The sequence below is a fragment of the Myotis nattereri genome (assembly GCF_964212035.1).
Source record: "Myotis nattereri genome assembly, chromosome: 9".
NCBI lineage: Eukaryota > Metazoa > Chordata > Mammalia > Chiroptera > Vespertilionidae > Myotis > Myotis nattereri.
Window position 1 is genome coordinate 13284466 of NC_138084.1, and position 24244 is coordinate 13308709.

The following is a 24244-nucleotide window of genomic DNA, read 5'->3' on the forward strand; positions in this document are numbered from 1 at the left end:
GTACCTAAAAATACGTTCCCCCAGAAAAAGAGGCCATAAGAAAATGTTTTATCCTCACACCTTCACATCATAGCCACATGCGTATTTGTCAATAAATATATTTCCATTCATAATATAATTATTATGTTGGTCAATATTTCCCAAATGGATTTCATAGAGTGCTAGCAATTTGCTAAATGTTAACAGATGTTTCATAAAAAAATAGTGTTCCATAGTCAAATAGATTTGAAAAGCACTCAATCAAATAAAACTAAACATGGTTGTTGAAAACAGGACTGCTTAAATCAGTGGTTCTCAACCTTCTGGGCCTTTAAATACAGTGCCTCATGTTGTGACCCAACCATAAAATTATTTCCATTGCTACTTCATAACTGTAATGTTGCTACTGTTATGAATTATAATGTAAATATCTGTTATGCAGGATGGTCTTAGGTGACCCCTGTGAAAGGGTCATTCGACCGCCAAACAGGTCGTGACCTACAGGTTGAGAACTGCTGGCTTAAATACTTCAAACATTCATTTTAATTTAGGTTTTTAGAAGAAAAAGAAAGAATGGAATGTTTGCCAAAGATGTAAGACAGGTCTCAGAACAATTTCTTCTCCAAATATATAGTAATATCTTGCTTTTCAAAAAGTTAGTAGATGTATTTCATGGCAACTCTCTAAGGTGGACACACCCCCATTAAAAGTTGCCCAAGCCAGCATGACTGTTATTTATCCCAATATTTTTTATAATTTGTTTAGTCTTTTTGGTTTCCCCATTCTTTTCACAGATATCTCATAGGGAAAAACTGGAACTTCTGGCAAGACTCAAAAGGACCAGAGAGAAAAAAAGGGATTTTGAAGGGGCTAAAGGCCCAGAGCTTAATTTGAGCCCTTGAGAATCCATGCCTGCCTCCCAAACCCTGCCACTGGCCACTGAAGGTGAGCCGAATGCTTAACAAACAGAAAGTAATACTATTCCTTTTCTTAATCTGTCATTCCCACCTCAGACTGAGACTTACATACATTATTTTGGACTCATATGCAATGAATCCCAATATCAGATAGTCAGAACTTGCTTATGGAACATAGAGTCAACCACAGAAAACTACTTGAATAAAGAAATCTTTACCATGCCCAAGTCTCACAGTGGCAATAAGGTCTATGAATTTGGCCAGAAAAGGCTGAGAATCTTTTACAGAAATGAGTCACCAGCTTCAAGTGTCTGATGTTGCACAGAAATCTCATATGTGGCCATAGTCAGCACGGAGAGCCATTCTGCAGCACCAACTTCTAATTCCAAAAGCAAAGCCAGTTAAATTCAGGTTCTAAATGCTACTTCTCTAAATCATCTTTTCTTACAGACAACAGAGAATCTCCTCCTAATGACCTATTCTGATGTTTTCCATGGGCTGAGTAGATCTTTTAAGAGACCCTAAATCTAGTATTTTAAACCTTCCAACAGTAAGTTCCAATCTCTAGCATTTAAGATGGAAACAGATATGTCACCAGTACCAGTACTTTCCCTAAAGTGGGTTTCAGTTTTATAATCTAATAAATCTGATAAGTACCAAAATGTGATAAATGACCAAATGTAAGGCACCTTGCCATCTACAAATATTTTAAGTTACTTTCTTCATTCTGGTATAAAAGACTCAATTCTTTATAATCTTCCGGCAGAAAATACACTATTCCCAAATGCAATATAATAGGCCAAATTCAATTATTAGTGAAGCTTCCAAAAATGGGCATCATGAGAGATTGGATTTTATGAGACCTGACAAACTCTTACCTCCAGCGCTGAGTTAACTCACCTATTACGGTATAATAAAAAAAAGTTCCATGGACACGGACAATAGTTGGGTAGGCCTGGGGAGGGGGGTTAATGGAGGGAAAAATGGGACATCTGTAATACTTTCAACAATAAACATAAACTAAACTAAAACAAAACCAAAAATATATGCAATGGTCACCCATTGCTGACAAGAGAAGTGTCAAACTAATTAGGTGTTTAGGCTCTGCCCTTGAAAACTATTTACTTTTTACAATATAATTCCCAAACTGCTGTTGTCTTCTTTACACACACACACACACACACACACACACACACACACACACACACACTCCAGGAACTGTCCTCTGTCCTAGGGATTTAGTCAAGATTCAAGGGCAAAAAAAAGGGGGATGGGGGCACTGTTCATATCTGCACAGATCCTACAAGCCTTTTGTAAGCTTACCTCCAAGACTTTCGAGACTTTGCTGATAATCATGCCCTGGCCAAGTAGCTCAGTTGGTCAGAGCATCATCCAATATGGCAAGGTTGCAGGTTTGATGCCTGGTTAGGGCACATATAAGAATCAACCAATGGCTCTGACTGGTTTGGCTCTGTGGATAGAGTGTCGGCCTGTGGACCAAAGGGTCCCGGGTTCGATTCCAGTCAAGGGCATGTACCTTGGCTGCAGGCACATCCTCAGTAGGGGGTGTGCAGGAGGCAGCTGATCAATGTTTCTCGCTCATCGATGTTTCTAAGTCTCTATCCCTCTCCCTTCCTATCTGTAAAAACTCAATAAAATATATTTTTTTAAAAAGAATCAACCAATGAACCCATAAATAGTGGAAAAAACAAGTCAATCTCTCTTTCCTCTCGCTCTCACTTTTTATCCCCCTTTCTCTATCTAAAAATCAATTAAAAAAATACGTTGTTGATGATCTTCAGCCTTGTTTTCTAGAATGTATTTGCCCTAATTCAATGTCCATTTACTTTAGAGTCTTGTTATTCATTTATTTATTCCAACCTTTTTTTTTTTTTTTTTTTTTTTTTTTTTACAAATTCCCCCGATTTCTTTGTATTGGACATGGGGAATAAAAGATAATTTCAATATAGTACCTCTGTTAGGGGAACTCAAGCCTTGTGAGATAAGTAGGAGAAATGGATGGAGGGAAAAGGGAGATTAACAAAGCTCAAGCAAATAACAAGTAACAGGAACTAGAGATTAATTTTATTGTTTAGATAAATTTTTACTGCTTAGATTAATTTTATTGTTTGGTCTTCATACAATGTGATTCATTTCTTAAAATAATTAAACCGATAATTTTAGTAAACCTATTCTTTTTTATATATTTTATTAATTTTCTACAGAGAGGAAGGGAGAGGGATAGAGAGTTAGAAATCGATCAGCTGCCTCCTGCACAATCCCCACCAGGGTTGTGTCCACAACTAAGGTACATGCCCTTGACAGTAATCGAACCTGGGACCCTTGAGTCCGCAGGCCGGCACTCTATCCACTGAGCCAAACCGGTTAGGGCTAGTAAACCTATTCTATTTCAGCACTGACTAGATCCTGGGTGAAGAAGATCCCCAATTTCATAGATCTTACATTCTAGTTCATTGTTAGTGTATAGAAATAAAATACACTTTTATATGTTGATTTTAGTATCCTGCAACTTACACTGAATTGATTAGCTCTAACAGTTTTGTGCTAAACATTACTGTGTCGTCTTTAGGAGTTTCTACATATAATATCATGTCATTTGCGAATAATGACAGTTTTGCTTCTTTTCAATCTGGATGTCTTTTGTTTCCTTGCCTCGTTGTTCTGGCTAGAACTTCCAATACTATGTTGAAGGATGAAAGTTTTGCCTTGTTCCTGATAGTAGAGGAAGAGCTTTCAGCTTTCACCATCAAGTATGATGTCAGCTGTGGACTTTTATAAATGGCCTTTATTATGTTGAAGTACTTCCCTCCACACCCATTTTGGTGTGAGTTTTTGTCATTGAAACATGTTAAATTTTCTCAAATGCTTTTTCTGAATCTATTGAAGTGATCATACAATTTTTGTTCTTTTTCTTAATGTACTGCTTCATGATTGATATTTATAAAATAAATATTTCTGCTCACTCTACAGAGAAAGGATTAAGGGGGAACAAGAATAAAAGAGGGGAAGAAACATTGCTGATGTGGTAATTAAAACAATCATGTGACCTAGGACCCATGACAACTGAATAAGAAACAGATCCAGATATATTTCAGAGGTTTTATCTATGGCCTCCTCCTTATTTATTTATTTATTTTCTCAGCATTGAAAGAACTATGCAAAGTTTTCCAGTGAAAATCAAATGACAGCTATCAGGACAGTAACACACAACACATGAAAAAGTACGGTTTAAAAGACTGTATATCTAATTTAAAGATGCTTTCTAACGGATGGAAACTAGTTAACTCATCTGTATGATAATGCTGAGATAATGAGTTATCAAGAGCCAGTCTCCTTAGGGGACAAGGGAGAAGAAGAGCTCACTCTTGTTTGGGAGGCTACTTGATACTGTTTTAAAGATTATTGGATATGCATGACTGGAGAAACTCAACATTAGAGCTGCCTGGGAATTTAGATGCCTGTCAGCTGTATTTGATAAGTTTTGCCAGGACTGCTGGTGAGTGTGCCAATGTACTGGTGAGTATTTTGATCAGAATCAAGCATCCTGGGTGAAGGATGGAGTCTCAAACGTGCCTCTCTTTCCAAATGTTATCCATATTTTATTTACCTTAGTCCCAAAGACCTAGGTGGAAGGTTGAGGCAAAGTGAAAGAAATGCAGTGAGTACTAGGAATAATGGCTTGGACCCAAAAATGAATGGGGAACTGGGACTTCCACTGGAGACAAGGCCTATGGAAATCTTCACACTGGGACTGCCCGGCACCCGGTGACATAGTTGACTGCTGGAAGCCAATTCCAGCATGTCATAATTGCAAGAGTTTCATCAAAAGGTTGATGGAACTTGGGGACTCAACAAGAGCTGAGTCACATATGTTGTCACCTGTTGGGAATGGCTGAGGGCATTTCCCCAAACCTGCAAAGGATGCATTAAATTGATTGCTTACTGCCAGACAGCTAAGGGCATTTCAATCTACATGTTATTGCCTCCTATTGGCCAAACACCTGAACAGCCGTAGGCAAATTCTTCCAATCTGACAATGGATTCTGTACCTAACCCTACCCTTTGAAGTGCATATCTCCACCTTGCCTTAGGACACATTGTGTTAATAAAAAGCAAGGGGTCCTGAGACAAGGAGAACTTCCTTTAGCTAAGTCTTCTCTGACGCCCTATAATGCCTTTCAATATTGTTTCGTCTCTGGACTCTTTATTCATTTATGCCCAGCGCTTTCTCCAGATTGCTGAACCCTTCTAGATGCCAGATCAAGACCACTGGCAGTTGACCATTGTGGGAGACAAGGCTTATTGAACACCCCAGAGTTATTTCCAACCTCTTTCTTCTTTTCCATCTCTCACATGCTTTTCCCAGCCTCTATCCCAGGTCTGCTCCTTCTGCACTTCATTCCCACTTATAGACTAAAGCTGGGGGGCTTCTTCTTTGAGTTAAATTAGAGAGATAACTGACCTGTCTTCCCACTTCATTCTTTCTGCCTTGTATTCAGACAAGATGGTGGTGAGAACTTCAACAACCATCTGCCAATCGAGTGATAAAGACCAACAGATTCCCTGGCCCTGTTCAGTCCTGAAACCATGCCTTACTATTTCTGGACTTCTTATTAAGTGGGAAAAATGAACTGCAATTCATTTAGGCTTCTGGAGTCAGATTATTGCTATTTGCAGCTGAGAGTTATACTAACTGGTCCAAACATCTTCTACCCTCAGAAGTAAAACCACTCATGGAAGGTAAAAAAACAAAATTCACAAACAAAACAAAACAAACAAACAAAAACAATCCACATAAAACAACCATGATTAGTTAACTCACTGTACTCTCTATCAAATTCACATAGGTATGCATATTTTCTTTATACAGTAATTATTATACAAAGTATTACAGGTTGTAAATTTTATTGGCTGCCTTATATTTACTCATCATCATTTTACCCATATCCTTTTATTTGACGTGTAGGTTGAGACATTTTAAACTGCTGTTAACACTTTTTTTGCATATTTGTGCAATATGCATTTTTTTATATTTCCTTTGGATAGGTTTCAAGAAGGCGATCAAAGCAAATGAACAATCCTATGGCCTATAATATATAAAGTGAAATTACTTTCTGAAAGTGTTATACCAATATACACTGCACCAACAATGTGTAAATGTATCAGCTTATTTACTTTCTTTTTACATTGACTATCAATGTCAAAAAACAATTGCCAATTTCATAGAAATAAGAACATTTTGAAAAGTGGAGATTTCAATTCAAGATACTCTTGGATACTGTTCTCTCTCTGCTGCCTCTTTTTTGCTATGAAACCAAACATTGGATCCTTATACTTTGTAATCTGAAATAATACATCTATCTTCAAAATGTTACCTAACAATAGTAATACCTATATATGCAGAATCTTTTGCTTTACAACAAGTGCTATTGAGGCAGGTATGATGCCTATTCTATGAAAGACTATAGCTGATTTCAGAAAGTGCAAGTGACTTGATGGAGGTTGTAGAGCTAGGAAATGGTAGAACTGAAATTTTTGATTTCCAGTCAGGGCTCTTTTTACTTTGACATATTACTTTCTGCTTCAACATTGGTGCTATGCCAACCTTACAATATCAACGTTGATTTGGATGACTGACCCTAAAATAATTAACGAAGGCCTAGAGGAAATTAGCAAAAAGAAACAGAGTTAACAGGGTAAGTCACATTTTCCTTTATTCTCTGAGTATATATTATGGGCACTTGTAACTTCAGTGTGAAAGACAGCATGCATAGACTGTCAAAGGGAAAGCTCAGAGCAGAGTCTGTTATGAGCAGGGAAAGAGTAAATTCCATAGATGAGAGAGAATTTTGTAAACCCTAATGTTATGGAATATTTATAAAAAATAGGCCAGTAGCTATATAGAGCATGGTGGCTTTGAAGAGAAAAAAGAACAGTAATAATGAGAAATGCCTTACATAGCAGTTCCCCAATGAACCAGTAAAGTAGTCATTGAACCAGGACTTCTATAAAATTGAACAGGAATCCTTCGATCTTCTAGGTTACAGGTATCAGTGAGTGTTTACCCCTTGGCCTTAATAAATCAAATGTTTTATGGACAAAGGCATTGGCTTTAAAGCTCAAGTAAGTTAATGAGATTTTAGAAGGGGAAAAAATTAAGTCTAGTAATGGGAAGAGAAAAAAAATACTGAGACATGTTAGTATGGGGAACATAGTTTAACTTAATTTCTATCCCTTTCTTTTTAGATCAGGCAGCAAGCTACACCTCAGGACCAGCAGAAAAATAATATTTAACATGCAACCTTCCATTCACCCTATCTCTCCTTTTTTACATGTTCCAAGAATATACTGCACAAAGAAAACACTGAATATCCCCCAAGAAATAACTCACAAAGTGTTAATGAGAAAATCTCTTTTCCCCAGAGTTTACTCTCCTGACACTTCAATTCTGGATAAATTGGATAAGAACAAATCAGAACTCATGTCACCACACAAGGGACATTCTAAGACAAGCTGGATGCCCCTCAATAGACAGCAAGTGGTTTTGGTATCCAGCAAACAAAATGCTATCTTTGCAAAAAGGAGCTCAAAGATATACATAGTACAGGAGAATGCCAACCACCAGTCGATTAAGGGTGTGACAAAGGGAGAAAATGAAAAAGAGAAACAAAAGAAGGTAGAGTAGAGGTCCAGGGGCTGGCATCATAGCCGTGGTTAGAGTTGGATGCGCGGTGTGGGGAAAAGATACTGGGAGTGAAAGTCACATGACCCATGCTTGAATTCTACCTACTAGTTGCATAATGTTGAAACTTTTGCTTAGTTTTTAGCCTTTACTATTCCCTTCTATAAAATGGACAACAAAATAATACCTTCCTCAAAGAGATACTGGGAGAATTAAATATTATCATGTATGAATAAAACATACAAATTATTATTTTTATGATATCGTTCGAAGAGGGTAATTTTTTCTTTCTTCAAATAAAAACCTGAGCAGGAATAAATTCAGAGTGTGAGTATGAATGAGTACCTGTGTGTAGACATGTGTAAAAACTCAATACCTTAGATACTTGGGGGAAATTTATTTCCTTTCTCTATTGAAGCCTTTCATATGAAAATCACATTATCTACACTGAGTTCAGTGTCTAGCACTCAGTCTGTTCTAAATATACTTTTTAAATAAACCAATACTTAAAAACAACATTAAAAAAATGAAGCTGAATGAATGTCAAGCTGCCAACTAGCAAAGTCTAGAATTCTTATATAAGCAAGTCTGCAATTCAGAGATCTATATGCACTGAAACAAGTTATTCTTTTTTAAGAAAACACAGAACAAAAACTTGAGAAACTGACAAATCCATTCCCACTACAATTTAAAGTTAAAAAAAGATTAATCCCATATAATAAAAGGGTAATATGCAAATTGACCCTAACAGCAGAACGACTGGGAATGACTGGTCACTATGATACACACTGACCACCAGGGGGAAGACGCTCAATGCAGGAGCTGCCCCCTGGTGGTCAGTGCACTTCCACAAGGGGAGCTCTGCTCAGCCACAAGCTAGGCTGATGGCTTCCAGCACAGTGGTGATGGTGGGAGCCTCTCCCTCCTCCTCAGCAGCGCTAAGGATGTCCGACTGCAGCTTAGGTCTGCTCCCCGCTGGCAAGTGGACATCCCCCGAGGGCTACCGGGCTGCCAGAGGGATGTCTGATCCCCCGGGGAGTGGGCCTAAGCCAGCAGGTTGACATCCTCCAAGGGGTCCCAGACTGCGAGAGGGCACAGGCCGGGCTGAGGGACCCCCTCCCAAATTTTTGTGCACCGGGCCTCTAGTCTATATATATAAAAGCCCAGAGACCAAATGGCGGAACCAGAATGACCAATCGCTATCACATGCACTGACCACCAGGGGGCAGATGCTCAATGCAGGAGCTGCCCCCTGGTGGTCAGTGCACTCCCACAGTGGGAGTGCCACTTGGCTGACCGGGATGAGCAGCTGCTCCTGCAGCAGGAGCAGCCACTAGCAGGTCCAGGGTGAGGCTGTGTCTCTGCACCTATCAAATACTTGAGGCAATCCAGACTCCGGTCTGACCCCACCAGCTGATGCAGGTCCTCTAAGGTGTGTTCTCGAAAGAGCGCAGGGAACTGGCATAGGTGGATGGTAAGAGGGGACGTGACTGTGGACCCCCCGGGGAGGCTATCCTTATGGCTGAGGATCCTGGAGCATGCTGGCTGCCCTAAACATCCCCAATGGTGTCACCAACCTGGCATCACATATCAAGGACATTCACCGAGTGGCTTTGGGGTTCAAAGCTCTCTGCCAGGTTCCTCCAGGACACAGAACATGCCTTTACCCAAGACATTACCCCAGAATGTCAGCTCAGACTAATTTTCTCATTCAGCAGCCACTCAAAGGGAAGGTCCATAGCTGTTCGGCTGACCAGGATGAGTGGTGCTCCCACAGTGGGCCAGTCCCCATAGGCTATGCCCCCCACCAGTGCACAAATCCGTGCACCGGGACTCTAGTGTTTGTATAATGGGTAACCTTGTTCCAGTTAAATATTGCTGTGCAAAGAGACTTCAAGATTTATTTTCAATCTTTTCAATGGCAGTATATATTCATTATTATTTTGTATTCATTTTAGATGTATGCATAATAGTCAGACATACATGTACTTTACAAAGTGTGCCCTCCCCCCGACATTTTCAGTGCCCACCTGGCCCCATACATAGTTATGACCACATTATTGACTATATTTCCTATGCTGTACTCTATATCCCCATGACTACTTTGTAACTACCAACCTGTACTCAATCCCTTCAGCTTTTTCACCCAGACTCCCAACTCCACTCCTTCTTGTATCTGACCATTCTCTGTATCAAAGAGGCAGTTACTCTGTTCCTTTCACCTCTGTTCACTTGTGCAGCTACCTTTAGCTAGCGAATAGTCTCAAGGTGGACTTATTCACACTGGCTTTCAGTGACATGCTATGGGGAGAATGGAGGAGATGGTGACTTGGCTTTTCTTGGTGTCACTTCCAGTAGGCGAGATGGGCTTCCTTGCATGGTGCTCTCAGCGCTGCTTTTCAAGGAAGAAAAATGGAAGCTACAGGCTTCCTGAGACCCATCCTTATAGGTATGCAATGTCATTTCTCCTACATTCCATCAAAGCAAGTCCCAAGGCTGTTCCAGATGCAAGGAAGCAGACTCCACTTCTTCGTGGGGACCACACAGCAAAAGAATGTACAGACCAAGATACATGCAATCAGTGGCCATATTTTTTTTTCTTTACCACGAAGAAATGAGAAAAAATGTGGCCATTTTCCTTACTTCTTAGGATCATGTTAACAACTTCACCTATTTTAAAGCTATGTGCATGTGCATACACGCTCATGTGTGCCATTAAAAATCTATCCTTGCTCAACTAAGTATGCACCAAAAGACTGTCTTAAATTGAATAAGTAAGGTCCTAGGTACAGGGTAAAGTGGAAAAGAATCCAGAAGAAAAAAAAAATTAAAACTAATGCAAAAATGACATCATGTTGAAGGTCTGATCAAAGCCCAGGAATGAAGAGGAGTTTAGAAATAGGAGGGAAAAAGAAGGCAGGCAATTATAGTTAGGCCATTAGTTTAACTATGTAGGCAAATTATGGGCTTGGAAGTCATAATTTTAGCATAAAGCGTGCTATGAATGTGGCCATGTGTTTGTAGACAATAAATTCCTTTAAAACAGGACCTGTTTTCACAAGTTTTAACTCTGACAATCATTAGATATACATATTATCATTTACAATTCATTTAAGCTTGCTAAGCCTTAGTTCCTCGTTTGCAAATTGAACATAATAGCAGTATCACCTGCATTTGTTGATACTTAAAAATTAAACAAGATCTATGTGCATCCCTGTTGCTGGCATAGAATATTCTATAAATAGTAGAAATAAGTAAAATATGTAACTAAGCAATTAGCTGGCTTCCAATTATAAATTCTACTAAATTCAATTTTGAAACAATTAAAATCCTGTAAAAAATTGTCTATATTTAAGTATCCAAAATGTATTGTTTTCTGAGCTCTAAAACACTGAATTTTTAACATATTAAATAGGTTGGTACATAATTCGCCTTTTATTTTTGTCCTCAAAATAAGTTTGTTGAAAGAATTTGGAGAAAAAAGGGCCATGCCTCCTGAGAATATGTGATGGATGACTTCTAAAAAACACACACAAACTTAATAGATAAAAGTACTATAACTGACAAGATTCCAAGGTGAAAATACCTGTGGATGTGTTGAGAATAGTAAGACAACCCTCAAAGCATATAATACAATTTAAATATAGCACTGCAATCTACTATATAATGATGTTCCAACTGCCACATAAAATTTGGATTCAGTAGACACATAAAAGAGTTCTTTTGGGACCTCAAAACAATCAACTTCCATTCATAATTCCCCCTATAAGAAAGAGAAAGAGGGTGGTGAGGGTGGGGGAAGAAACTGAGCAATTCCTATATATACATAGATTAACACTGCACAGTATTTGCATATTTCATAATTATGTTAACAACATCACCTATTGTAAATTTATGTGCATGTGCATAGACGCTCATGTGTGCATGTGGTGTGTGCTGTTAACATCTTTTAGGCTTGCTTGAAGTTTTGTCTTCCGTTTATACCAACTTTGCTTCCTTAGTATTTTCTCTATGTTATTCCTTCTCTAATTGGGCAAATGTGATAATCTGTTATGGGTCTCCAGCTCATTAGTGTAATTTAGTCAGGTTCTACTGTATTTCACCAGACACATCACCCAGGCTGCTGCCAGCAGCTGCTTTTTGGAGCTCTATTTCATAAGCACCCACGATATTTCTGCTTTAAAGTTGAAAAATGATTGCCCCTTAATTAGTTATTTGTTATACTAAGCTACATAAATACATGTGGTATCATTCATAAATAATTTTAGGATAGAACATAGCAACTTAACATTTGCATAGAGTTTTAAAGTTTACAAAGCTTTTTTATACATACGCAAACACAAAATCCCACGTATTCCCTGCGACAACAGGTAGTTTCAAAAATGACTTAGGAGGCATCATACTGTATTTTGAAACATAGGTATAATTTACCAAGAAATCTATTATGAGTCTTGGCCATTTATTTAACCTCTCTGAGCTTAGATGTTCCTATATTTAAAATTGTATAATATTTATCTCATAGTTCTTTTCAAGGGGGAGGATTACATTTTTGATAATGAGTATGAAGTTCTAGACAACTAGTCAATGCTGAGTAAATGCTAGGTGTTAACATGGTCCCAACTTGGCAGATAAGAACATTGTCCTTTTTTAAAGATGCTTATGTCGGATGACAGAGAAATGAGATAGCTGTCGCATTTATAACTGGGTTTGCAGACTTGGAAGACGTAGAGTCATTCATGCAAAAGTAATGTCTGCTCCTCACTCTAGCTGGAGAGTTGAGTATTGCAACTCAGTATTGCAAGGTCTGGGGGAAGGGAAACAATGCCTATCATCTGGAGCCCTGACATGGCTTCAAACTGGGTAAATGTGCCAAACTGAGGCTAGAACAAGGGGTGCAGATATGAAAGCAATCAAACATGTGACCAAAAAAGGAGATGGGCCTGAGGTGGATGTTGGAAAACTTGGGTCTGGAGTTTGAGGGTACAGGTATATAATCCTGGAAAGCAAAAAAACATGAAGTCTGAGCAATTTAGCAGATTAGATGATCATTTGAGTAGATGTCAGAAATTGGGGCTGTTGCCTGACCCTGACTTGTCATCTTCTGCGGCTTCACTCGGTAAGAAGCCTAAGGGAAAAGATGACAGGAGCAGGGAAAGATGTCCTCATATTCTGGACCCTCAAGTCACTCAGCACCAGGGAAGGTGGTAGGGGTGAGTACAACAGATATTGAGGAGGGCAGGTTCTTCTGGAACCGTACCCAGGCCCTGACAAGGAAAGGAAATGAGTTCTTTTTCTGTTTCCGAATCTCCTAGGTCTGTTCTCATCAGGGGAGAGAGTCAGGTGTTACTGAGACAGGCGGCTGACTCTGTACTGCCCCAGAGAGGCAGCGAGTAATGACCAGAGAATCAATCTGCGTGACTTCCCAAGGATGGGCCCAAACCTTCTGTTGCTTTTTATCAACTTGATTGCAGGGTCAGAATCAGAGCTGGCCACCTTAAAACAATCTGCCTTCTCCTTCTCTTGGGTCCTTACCTGGGATCCAGTCCCTAAGCCAAGAAAAACAGCATCCTGCTAAGCCCCCTGGCAAATGCCTAGATTCATTGTTTGGAACAATTTTCCCTCCGGCTTGAGAGAGAGAGAAATTGGCATCTACTCAGAGAAGAAAAGGTCCCTCTCGCATCTCTCAGAGCCGCAAACTGAATAACTGGGCTGAAGACTGTCAGCTCTTCACGGTGGTTTTAAGCAGCATTGCAGTCTGAGCTGGCAGATCGCAGACCGTTTCCCCTAGAACACACCGTTAGAGGCTGAGGCCATCTGCCTGTCCGACAGGCCATCTGTATGAAGCACTAGCTCCCCTTCCAGAAACTGAAGAGAAAAGGCCATCCTCAGAGCTTGGCAAGGATCAGAGTATGAGGACACGGGACAGGTAAGTCTTTGTGTCGATCCTTGTTCCCAAACTCTCTTGTTGGTGATCATTGGGAGAAAGGATCCCCGGGAAAACAGTTTAAGGTAAAAAATCTGATAGTAAGACTGAAAACAACTGTCACCCAAAAGAGCGTAAAAAATTGTAAAAGGCAATAAGAAAAAAAGTAGAGAGCATGGTGTGTGGCTTTATGGGATTGGGAGGATAAAGCTCAGAATGGGAGGAATCAGGTAGCCTGGGCTCTGCAGCCAGTGCCTCTGGGCAGATACCACGTGCTTTGCTTCCTGCAATGCCTCATTACCTGGAGCAAAGCACAAGTTGTCTGCGGTTTCCTCATCAGCATCCTGAGAATTATCATACTTCCTTTTCACGACTGGGAAGTTCCCGGAAGACCACCTGGGATGGCACGGTGTTAAATACATGCTAGCTTTTGTGTTAACTTTGCGAATTTTTTCAAGTCCTTCTACAGGGCCCACCTGTATCTTTATTCTTACCCACCAACTACTTGTGGATGCATATCCTGACTCTATTCACACTGATACGCAAACTCCTAATCTCTTCCATTTTCTCTTCAGAAATATTATTATTGCTTCACATTATACTTAGGACCAAAGCCAAGATTCTCTTTCTTCCTTAAAATTCCCCAACCACAATCTTTCCAGTGATAACTCCATTTTCTGAATCATCCCATCAAGTTTTAGTTCTGAACACTGTGCTGCCTATTCAGCAGATCAATTTATCCTTTGCCAATATAACATCAGCAACAATATATTAATACAGGGTGTTCCCCAAAAATGTTTACACACTTTGAATAATTACTAATTCCAATGGGTAAGATCTGAAAAGAAAGAAACATCAAATTGCGTTATCATTTCTGGACACCCTGTATATTTGAGGGGGAAATAAATCATATTACTTACAACTTTCTGTTCCATATTATAACTGATGTAATAGTGCACGTAATAGGTGTTCAGTAGACACATGTAGAATAAATAACACCATTAAAATGACCACAGAAGCAAAATAGTATATTGGTATTCACAAGAGGATTTGTTGAAAACTCTGATTTACTTATGAGAAAGCAATCTTGACCTAGATCTAGTCAAATGAGTTTTGGAGAAAACAAACCAACAAACAAAAACCATGTACCAGATAGGTAGATTCAAATTCCATTAGTGAAAGCTTAGGGGGGAAATGTAGCAGTGTCTACTGTGCTGGGAGAGATAAAAATGAAACTTGAAGTGGCAAAGACACATCCAGTAGAATCACTGCAAAAGGCAAGTCAGGTCAAGGAAGAGGAAAGAGATAAAGGAGGTAGCATCAACCAGGTAAACACAGGGAGAAGAACTCAGCCATCTATGAGCAGGGCAGAATCAGGCTCCTGAAAGTATTTGCAGTCAGGAGACACTCAGAAAAAGTTGAAGACTGTTTGTATACTAGTATATGCTCTTACTATCAGCGCTGTAAAAAAAAGCAGATAAATAAAATGTTTACAGTTTAATGTAATTCAGCTTTGTTAGTCTGTGAAAGATCCTGAGCAAAAATCACATAAAACAAAGATGAGTGAAGTGTTTTCCTTGTGTGTTTCTATACTCAGTGTGGAGTTTACTATCACTATATATAGTGAAGGTTTCCAACAGGGAACAGATTAGCAAGTCCATCCATTGTTTGTATTACTGATTACTTGTTTTCAGGAAAGCGTTAGCCTTTGTTAAAGTGATTGTTCAAAATGCTTGTGCTTCACAATTACTTTGACTCTTATCCAAACATTTGTCTCAATTTGTATGGAAAACTTTTCTTTACTGTAACACTTGTTTCACACTGAGCATCCACTAGTTTCTAGGTATATATGGTCCCAGGTTTTTAATCCAATCATACTTTTCTGAAAATGTAGACTATGAATTACTGTGAGTTCACTTGGCCCTTGGTTCTGTGACTTATAACTTACAACATGGATATTAAAATCAAAAGGCCCTACATAAAAGATTTCAATCTCCCACCTGTAATGGCTTACCATCAAGCATTTAAAATGCTGATATATACTAGAGGCCTGGTGCAAGAAATTCATGCACTGGAGGGGGGATCCCTTAGCCTGGCCTGCAGCCTCTTGCAGTCGGGACTCCTCAGGGGATGTCTGCCTGCAGGCTTAGGCGTGCTCCCCGTGGGCAGTTGGACATCCCTCTCACAGTCCGGGACCCCTTGCTCCTTACTGCTCAGCTTGCTGTTCCTTAGCACAGCCTCTCCCGTCACCAGTGCTGTGCTTGCCAGCCATGAGCCCGACTTCTGGCTGAATGGCACTACCCCTGTGGGAGTGCACTAACCACCAGGAGGCAGCTCCTGCATTGGGCGTCTGCCCCCTGGTGGTCAGTGTGCATCATAGCGACTGCTTGTTCTGGTTGTTCTGCTGTAACGGCCACTTAGGGATATATATATATATATATTAGAGACCCGATGCACAAAATTCACGCAAGGGTAGGGCCTCGCAGCCCTGGCTTCATCTAGAAGGTTGTCCGGACGGTCGTTCCGCTGTTCATTCATTCAGTCTATTTGCATATTATGCTTTTATTATTATAGCTATATACAGCTGGAATACCAACAACTGAAATACCTGCATTATGTACAAAAGCTAGAGAAATTTTGCAGAAATAAAAGGTACTTAAAATTTTCTCTACTTTTTGAGAATAAAGTCAAAGGAAGATTGTTACCTCTTCTCTATCAAGATTGCTTTCAAAATGTGACCCTTTTTCTACTCACATCCAAGCAGTGGGCTTATTCCCAAAGTCACAGCATTTTAGGATGTGACTTTAGAAAATATTCCTCAGCTCATGAAATTCTCACTTGGTTCTCTTTGTTTCTCTAGTCTCCTTGAAGGCTCTGCACAAAATCACTCTTTTTCCATCAGCATGTTCCCCCACTGACAGCAATATTACTGAAGAATCATTTTCCTCCTCTCTCTCATATTTTTTATGTCCAGAGTGACACAGATATTTTCTTTTTGTGTATTCATGTGAAGTGATAATTTGTATAACCTCTGGCAAACTGAGATTGCTATATTATCATAATTAATACTACTACTTATTATTATTATTACTAATAATTATTATAATTAAATAAATGTAATGATCATAATGACATACTTTTGAGCATCAAATGAGTTCCAATCTCTGTTTTAAGTCCTTTACAAGTATTATGTTTTTCTTCATATTTTTACAATAACGCTGCAAGGTAAGATTAGGTTATACGGGTACCAAAGTAATCTGTAGAGAGTTACTTAACTAATTAGTAGATAAACATATTGAGAGAGACTACCCATAAAGTGCACACTACATATACTTGCCAATACTACTTACTATTTAATGTTACAGAGGAGACCTTTATGTCTTTACTTTATTCCAAGCCCTATAACTGTGGTGCTTTTATACCATTGCCAATATTCCACATGATAGCAAATATTCCAATGATACAGATAACTGGCAAAATTAAGCTATGAATGCTGCCAATGAGCACAGAAATGTGGCATTGGTGATGTACTGTATCGGGAACCCCTTGATTCAGGGAGGTAACCCTTCAGAGATCCCTTAGCAACACTGAGACCGTATTGTCCCACTGATAGACTGAGTCAGTCAAATAAAACAAGATTGCTCTCTTTCATCCAGAGAAGGCTGACCCTGGACTGTCTATATTCAAGGATTTATGTGAAAAAGCATAAGGTTTGCAACCAAAAAAATATTTAAATTAAATAACCATAGTATAGAAGAATATACACAAGCCCTGAAGTGAGTCAGAATTTTAGGCAAAAGAAAATAAAAAAAAAATGAATCACTTTTTGCCTCATCTGTAATATGAGAATAATGATATCATCTTACAGTTTTTTAGAAGTTTAAGTAAATAATATAATCTACCTAGTACCAAGCCTGGTATAGGAAACATATCTGTTGACTATATGAAATAATTATAATTTATAATACTGCCTTGATATTTGCTGGCAATAATCTGAGTATTTTACATAGGAAATGTCCTTAGTTCAATGCAGTGCTCTAACCATAAATCCTGATACTTGAGGCTGTAGAATAGGCCAATGAACTTGTGTTTATTATTTTGAGCAACTGACATTCCTCTTCCCTTTCTTACTCTACTGAATGTGTATTTTAAGAAATGGGGCCTTTAAATGCAGAGAACATGGATCGTGTCTTCTTTCCCAGCAGGCCATAAAATAGACTTCATCCATTGGTTATAAGGAGAGAAGGAACCCACAACCTGAAGAAAAACCCCTACTTCCTTCCGACACAGGGAAAGGCTGACTTTGCAGAACAGAAATACCTGGGTCAAGTGGTACCAGCCATGCAGAGCTAGCAAAGCGAACTGAACTCGTCACTGACAGCTCAGCTCAGCTACATCAATAGGAACAAGGATTTTTACATCTTTTGCATCTTGAACTAAATGAAGGTCAGATTCAATGGCACAGCCCTACCTAGGTCAGACTCTTGCAGGGAAATCTTAATTCTGTTGAAAAATCAAGTCCACATTCCAAGGGGCAGCCTTAAAGACTGCAGCATGCCCCATCCAAATGCAGAAAGCGTAGCAAAGAGACATTAGCAGAGAGGTCCTTCTGTATCCCCCATCACAATGATCACAGTGCTTGTACCTAGTCGGTGTTTAATAAATATGCATCCTTTCTTTGAGAACAAAATGAGATGTTAGATAAAGAGCAATGTTAACACCACCCGCTGACATCTGAGTTGTGTTTCTGCAACCACATACTAGTATGGATGGCTGCACTTGATTCTCGCTACTTACATTCAGTATCATTGTGGAAGTTGTGAACGTTAAGTGAAGTGACATCTGGAAAGGGCACTTGTTTGCTCTGAGAAAAGACCTGATGAAACCATAGTACGTGAAATGAGCTCATTTACAGAAATATAGCTTTCTCTTGCTCCAGTTTTAATTAGCTCTCAGATTACATTGTGGCTTTTGCCCACCTTATGTATGCATAAATTACATAAGAATATTGACTGGATTAGAGTGGTCTTCCTAATTCTTAAGCTGGGTGAAGAAGAAAGAATGAATATATGTGAACTCTCTGTGGAGTTCCCATTTTGTGTCAAGGGTTTTACAAAGTACTGTTTATATTATCATTTCTTCATTCATAACAGAGGCCCTCTGAATGACTGGTTGTTTCTATCTTATAAAACAGATAAACATTCTCTTAGAGAATAGGTATTTGAACCCATCTGTCCAACTCCAAAGCTAGTGCTCGCCATATCACTTACTCTTGCCATCATGATTTCCAACTCAGCCTTTTAATGCTGACCTACTGTCCCCAAAATGTAAGTTAGAGTGACAATCATCTCGACCTTTTATAAATACCTATTGATACAACTTCAAGTTTCACTCAAATTCCAGACAACAGCTTCATTGTGAAAGAGAGTTTTCTAAAGCCTAAAAACTCTAAAAATGTATGTATTCCAACAGATAAGGGCTAGACGTGTCCAAGTCCTTCCTGGATACTCAATTCCAATGATTCAGGTCCTCACACATTTTCTATTTTTATGTGAATCTAAAACTATACCTCCTATAGACTTGTCAATTACTTGCACATGCAACCATACTCATCTGCACACACATTGCACCTGTGTGTATGCACCTATACCTACACACACACACAAGTAACTATGAATATACCACAAAGCTTACTGAGAAGGGGTATAATCCTCAAAGGTGGGAAAGTGCCCAAATTATAACACTGTAAATTTTGATCACTCATCATGAAGAAAAGACCAGTTCTGCTTCATCATTTTAATTTGAAATCATATTGGAGAAATCAATTTGTAGAGTCTTGAATCATATAGGAAGTCATCATTACCATAACACCTTAGCTTTCCACAGAAATGTATACCTATAGTTCATTTTACTCTGTAATATTCATTATAATTCTCATGACAATACTATGGGTTACGAATGCTATTTCCAAACTATATAGGAGGAAATCAGGGTTCTGACACGTTGAGTGACTTACTGATCTTTAAACAGCACTATCAGTGCTTCTGACCCTCAATCCAGGGATTTTCTTCTTGGGATTCTAACCCCAGCCTTTGCTCTACTCCCACTTAACTGTGAGTTCTGAGTGGTCCCAAAAAGGCAATACATATAATTGAGTGAATTGATTTAGTCAATTGCCAAGTCCCTGTCCTAGTTGCACTTCAATTAATCTATCTTTTATTTTGTAATTTGTTAAAAATATATTGTTATTGATTTCAGAGAGGGAGGGAGAGATAGAAACATCAATGATGAGAGAGAATCATTGATCAGCTGCCTCCTGCACACCCCACACTGATATCAAGCCTGCAACCCGAGCATGTGCCCTGACTATGAATCCAACCTTGACCTCCTGGTCAACGTTCAAACCACTAAGCAACACTGGTGGGGCTAGCTTTCCTTTTGTAATTTATTGGAGCACTCTGAAGTGTTGTTTTTAAGTAATAAGAACACTGCCCTAGCTGGTTTTGCTCGGTGGATAGAGCGTAGGCTTGTGGACTGTAGAGTCCGGGGTTCAATTCCGGTCAAGGGCACATGCCCGGGTTGCAGGCTCGATCCCCAGTAGGGGGCGTGCAGGAGGCAGCCCATGAATGATTCTCTCTCATCAATGATGTTTCCAGCTCTCTCTCCCTCTTCCTTCCTCTGTGAAATCAATAAAAATATAAAAAAGTAATAAGAACAACAGCAAGAATACACAGAGAATATATCTGTCCCCAAAATGTAAGTCAGTATATCTCCCTATTCCAAGAATCTGCATTTTCTGCTGTAGGTTGATGCTCTAGCCTTTTAGCATTGGCCCCTGATGTCAGTATCAGTTCCTGGAGCTAGCACACAGCTTCAGGCAGTTGTAATGACTCAGCAATCAAAACTTCAAGTTCAGTCCACCTGGTCCTCACCCACCCCCAGAGCCAGAACTCCAAGAGCTCCCTTTTGCTCAACTTACTGTGGGATCTCTCTGGCTCCCTTTAAAGGTTCTCAGTAGCTGGCTCTCCAGCTGTCAGCTCTGTTTGTTACATAAGCAAAGAGATCTTTATGTGTTAAGTGCTCTGGGTCTTAGAAACATAGAAACATGCTGGAGAATGTTGGGCCTGGTTGGCTCACTTGAGCAAAGACCCACAGAAACACTAGCCAACTAACTGGCACTAAACAGTGAGGGAACTGGAATTTCCTTTATTCTCCTCCTCCAAAAATTCAAGACAACCCTTTACCAATTCATTCTTTTAAAAAGACAATCTTGTACTTATTTCTTCTGGGGAACTTCTGCCTCTTCTTTGGTAACTATGACACTGTACCTCTACTGAAATGGAAAGCTACTTCTCTCCCTTCACCTTTCTTTTCCGAACTCACTAAGCAGGAAAACCAGCCCTATTAAACTCCAAAACACTCTCTATCACAAAACAAAGCCCTGGATCTGGAGCCAGTTCTGATGGAGAGCTGTTTACCGCTGTTCTGACCTGGGCTGATAATAAGGATGCCGGGTTACGATCAACTCAAACACCATCAGGAATCCTTGAGATACCAGGGAGGCGCTTTGCACATTGCAGGAGCTGTAATCAGAAAATCCTGAGTTGGCTTGAACCCCATTTCTATTATTAGCCTAAAATGAGTGATAATGAAAGTGTTGCTCTTGCTAGTAGATTCACTCATTACAATTATTAAATCTCAAATGCACAAAAGCCAAGATGTTATCCTTATTATTTTTTTGAAGATGGTGTTGAGAATAATCTATGCAATTAAACTTTACCAATCCCACAAGTCTAAATATAGCCACACTAGATGACATTGTGAATGGGAGGAGGAACCTTCAAAATTAAATAGCCTTGATAAAAAGAGGTACTAATTTGCCAACTTCCAGAACAGCATTTTCAAAGGGTTTCTCTTTCTTCAGAACAATCCTAACAAAAGAGATGATGTCAAAAACTGGCCCCTATGCCTTGTACTGGCTACCAAAAGCTGAAGGTTAATGAAGAGCTGACCAACCTAAGGAATGCTGGTCATCCTGGCAGGATCTGGGAACCTCCGAAACCCGGACCTACCCCATTGGCATGTGGAGCATTATGGCTCTGTACTCTCCTGAGAACAGTCAACTTTGGGTTTCTTATTTATATATTACATTCACCTTCAGGTTTTAGGAATGCTCCGGGTTATTTTCTCCAGAAAGAAAATGAAATTTTATTTGGGGTTTCACCTCTGTTCAAGTCATTTAAAAATGAAAAAAAAAAAGCCCCTTACTTGACAGGTGGAATGTAACTGGAATCTATGAGTAGCAGATGGAAATATCCTGAGCAGCTGGAGTTGACAAGAAAGATATACCATACATTATACGGACAGGAAGGAGTTTTTGCCTAGCATTTTTACCAAGGCACTATGTGAGGTATAAGTTAAAGGATGGCCAGGGCGGGGGTGGGGGAGGAGAGGTGGTGGACATCTTTTATCAGCTACCCCCTTTACTTGTGTCTCTAACACCATTCTGCAAAAACTTAGACAAGAAAGGGACAGCCCACTGTAATACCACAGCATAATCTCATCTTTAAGTTCTGTTTGTGTGTGTGTGTGTTTTCTTTTCCGTTCAGGAATTTTGAACAACTCTTTTTTGAAACAGGAAATAGTAGAATGTGTTAAGTATGATGTTTAACATCCTTCAACTTGGCTGTGCTCATAAAATGTTAACCCATCAAATGCCTCTGACTAAATCTCTTCTGCTGTGATTTCTTCCACTTCTCCATCTCTACACAGACATCAGTGCATGGAAACACCTCTACGTACTCTCCTCTGCCCAGTTAACTAACATTCCTGGCATCGCCTATATGAATATGCTCACAGTAACATTCCCGAGTTGGCTAACATCCCATGAAATATCACCATTCCTTTCAGGAGAAACCACCCGTATGCATTGGGCAAGAGTTCCCAAATGCCATATGCATTGACAGAGGGAAGCTCTAGTACTTCTAAAGCTCTAAAATACTGGGGTCTCAGCATTTTAGAAAAATATATTTACAAGTGTTCTCACTTCTTGGGAGAAGCTAAGTGATGCCAATGCAGAGATAAAAATACAGATACAGGACGCAGATGCTATCACCATACAATGGCCTTTTGCTTTAAATAACCTGGGGGTGGTAACGTAAAGTACTATCTACATTTAACTTTGAATGAAAGGGAAAGAAAAAACAAAGAAGCGAAAAATGCAAAGCTAACCACGAGGAAACACTGGAGACTGAGTTAGGCGAGATGTTCCACTTAAGTCCCCTGAATTCCTGATGCTGCCTGCTTGCCTTTGCAGCCCAGAAGAGACAAGTAAGAGCAATGTGGTCTCTGGGGACCACGGAGGGAAAAATGAGAGACACAAGTCTTAATCAGGGGACGGACGCTGCCTTCAGAAAGGTTAATGAGATGCAATAGCAAGAGAACCAGTGCACAAAAGAGAGGTGCGAAATACTAAACCATTTCCACTTTGTACTCATTTGCTCCACTGAAGAGCTGTTGAAACAGCTTTTCTGCATTCCATGCATTCGCTACTCTCCAGAGCAGACGGAACTATGCAAGGAAAAAAAAAAAGTGCTATGGAAAAACAATCTACTAAGTTATCATAAAGGCCCGGCTTATTCCCCCAACCCCCACCCTCACACACTTTTGCCTCTAACTCAGAGCCTCTGCCAGTAGCTTTACTGATTTTTTTTTCCCTCTCTCAAATTTAGAGCGTATGTCAAGGAGGGAGAAGGCTGGAATTAATTTTTTTCCAGATTTCATATATGCAGAATTCTAATGTTAGATCAATAAGAGGTATAAAAATGGAAGGATGGGGGGCGGGGGGAGGTTGGTTATAAAAATGGAAATAATCTCCTAGGCATGAAAATAGCCCCAAAATGCCACACACTGAGTTCTTCTGAGCATTGCATTCTCTGAAGACGCGCTTAAAGACTGCATATGGATCTCTGAAAACAAACAGGAAAGCCCAAAACATTGCAAGGAAGCAGGGACCAAGATCTAAGTGGTCCCGTGACTTACCTTCTTTCTGCACCCTCCGCACCCTCGGATTTCACCAAGGAAAATTTAAAATCCTCTAGCTCGTCTTGCACTACTCTTTTCTTCTTCTTTTTTAAAGTCACAGAGGAGAAAAACAATCAGTTTTCAAAGGTTCCATTTATCTGATTATCCAGCAAAACGTGTCCAAGAGACTCCGCCAAAAAGTAAGCCAAAAACTCATCAAAGGCAAAAAGAAGAAGGGGGCGGAGGGAGAAGAAAGGGGGTGGTGAGCACTAGATGGCGGGGGAGACTACAGACTGTCAGCCCAAGTGCCCAGAGAATATTTTCATGCGCTGAAATCTACTGTACGATCTACCTGCTGTAGTTGTCACACAAACACACGCGCTCGCGGACACTCACACATTCTCTTCCACGCAAAAGCAGGCACCCCGCACTCACACACACACACACACACACACACACACACACACACACACTCACACACACACCCGTGCAATGAAAACTGTCAGGAGTAACCTCCAATAGCTGCTGTGCGCTGCAGATGGTTGGGCTCACTGTTACCTTCCCAGATCGATGTAGGATCAAAAGAGCATCCAAAAAATCAGGGGGGCCCCCCCAGGACCAGGTAGATTCCGAATCCCTCTTCCCCCAGGCGGATGCATGAAGCCAGGAGCGGGTCAGTCAGCAGAGGTGCCTGCTCGC

The 24244-nt window shown here is 39.9% G+C and overlaps 1 protein-coding gene across 3 annotated transcripts in view; it reads right to left on the reverse strand.

Moving 5' to 3' along the window:
* Positions 1 to 23952, reverse strand: part of LRRC4C (leucine rich repeat containing 4C) — a 988415-nt gene extending 964463 nt beyond the window's left edge. The window contains exon 1 of one of the 3 annotated variants that reach the window (XM_081099067.1): positions 23564 to 23952. The gene's annotated coding sequence lies outside the window, so the exon portion shown is untranslated. The remainder of the gene's footprint in view (positions 1 to 23563) is intronic. The other 2 variants (XM_081099069.1, XM_081099066.1) reach the window with 2 other exon arrangements.
* Positions 23953 to 24244: the final 292 nt, after the last annotated feature.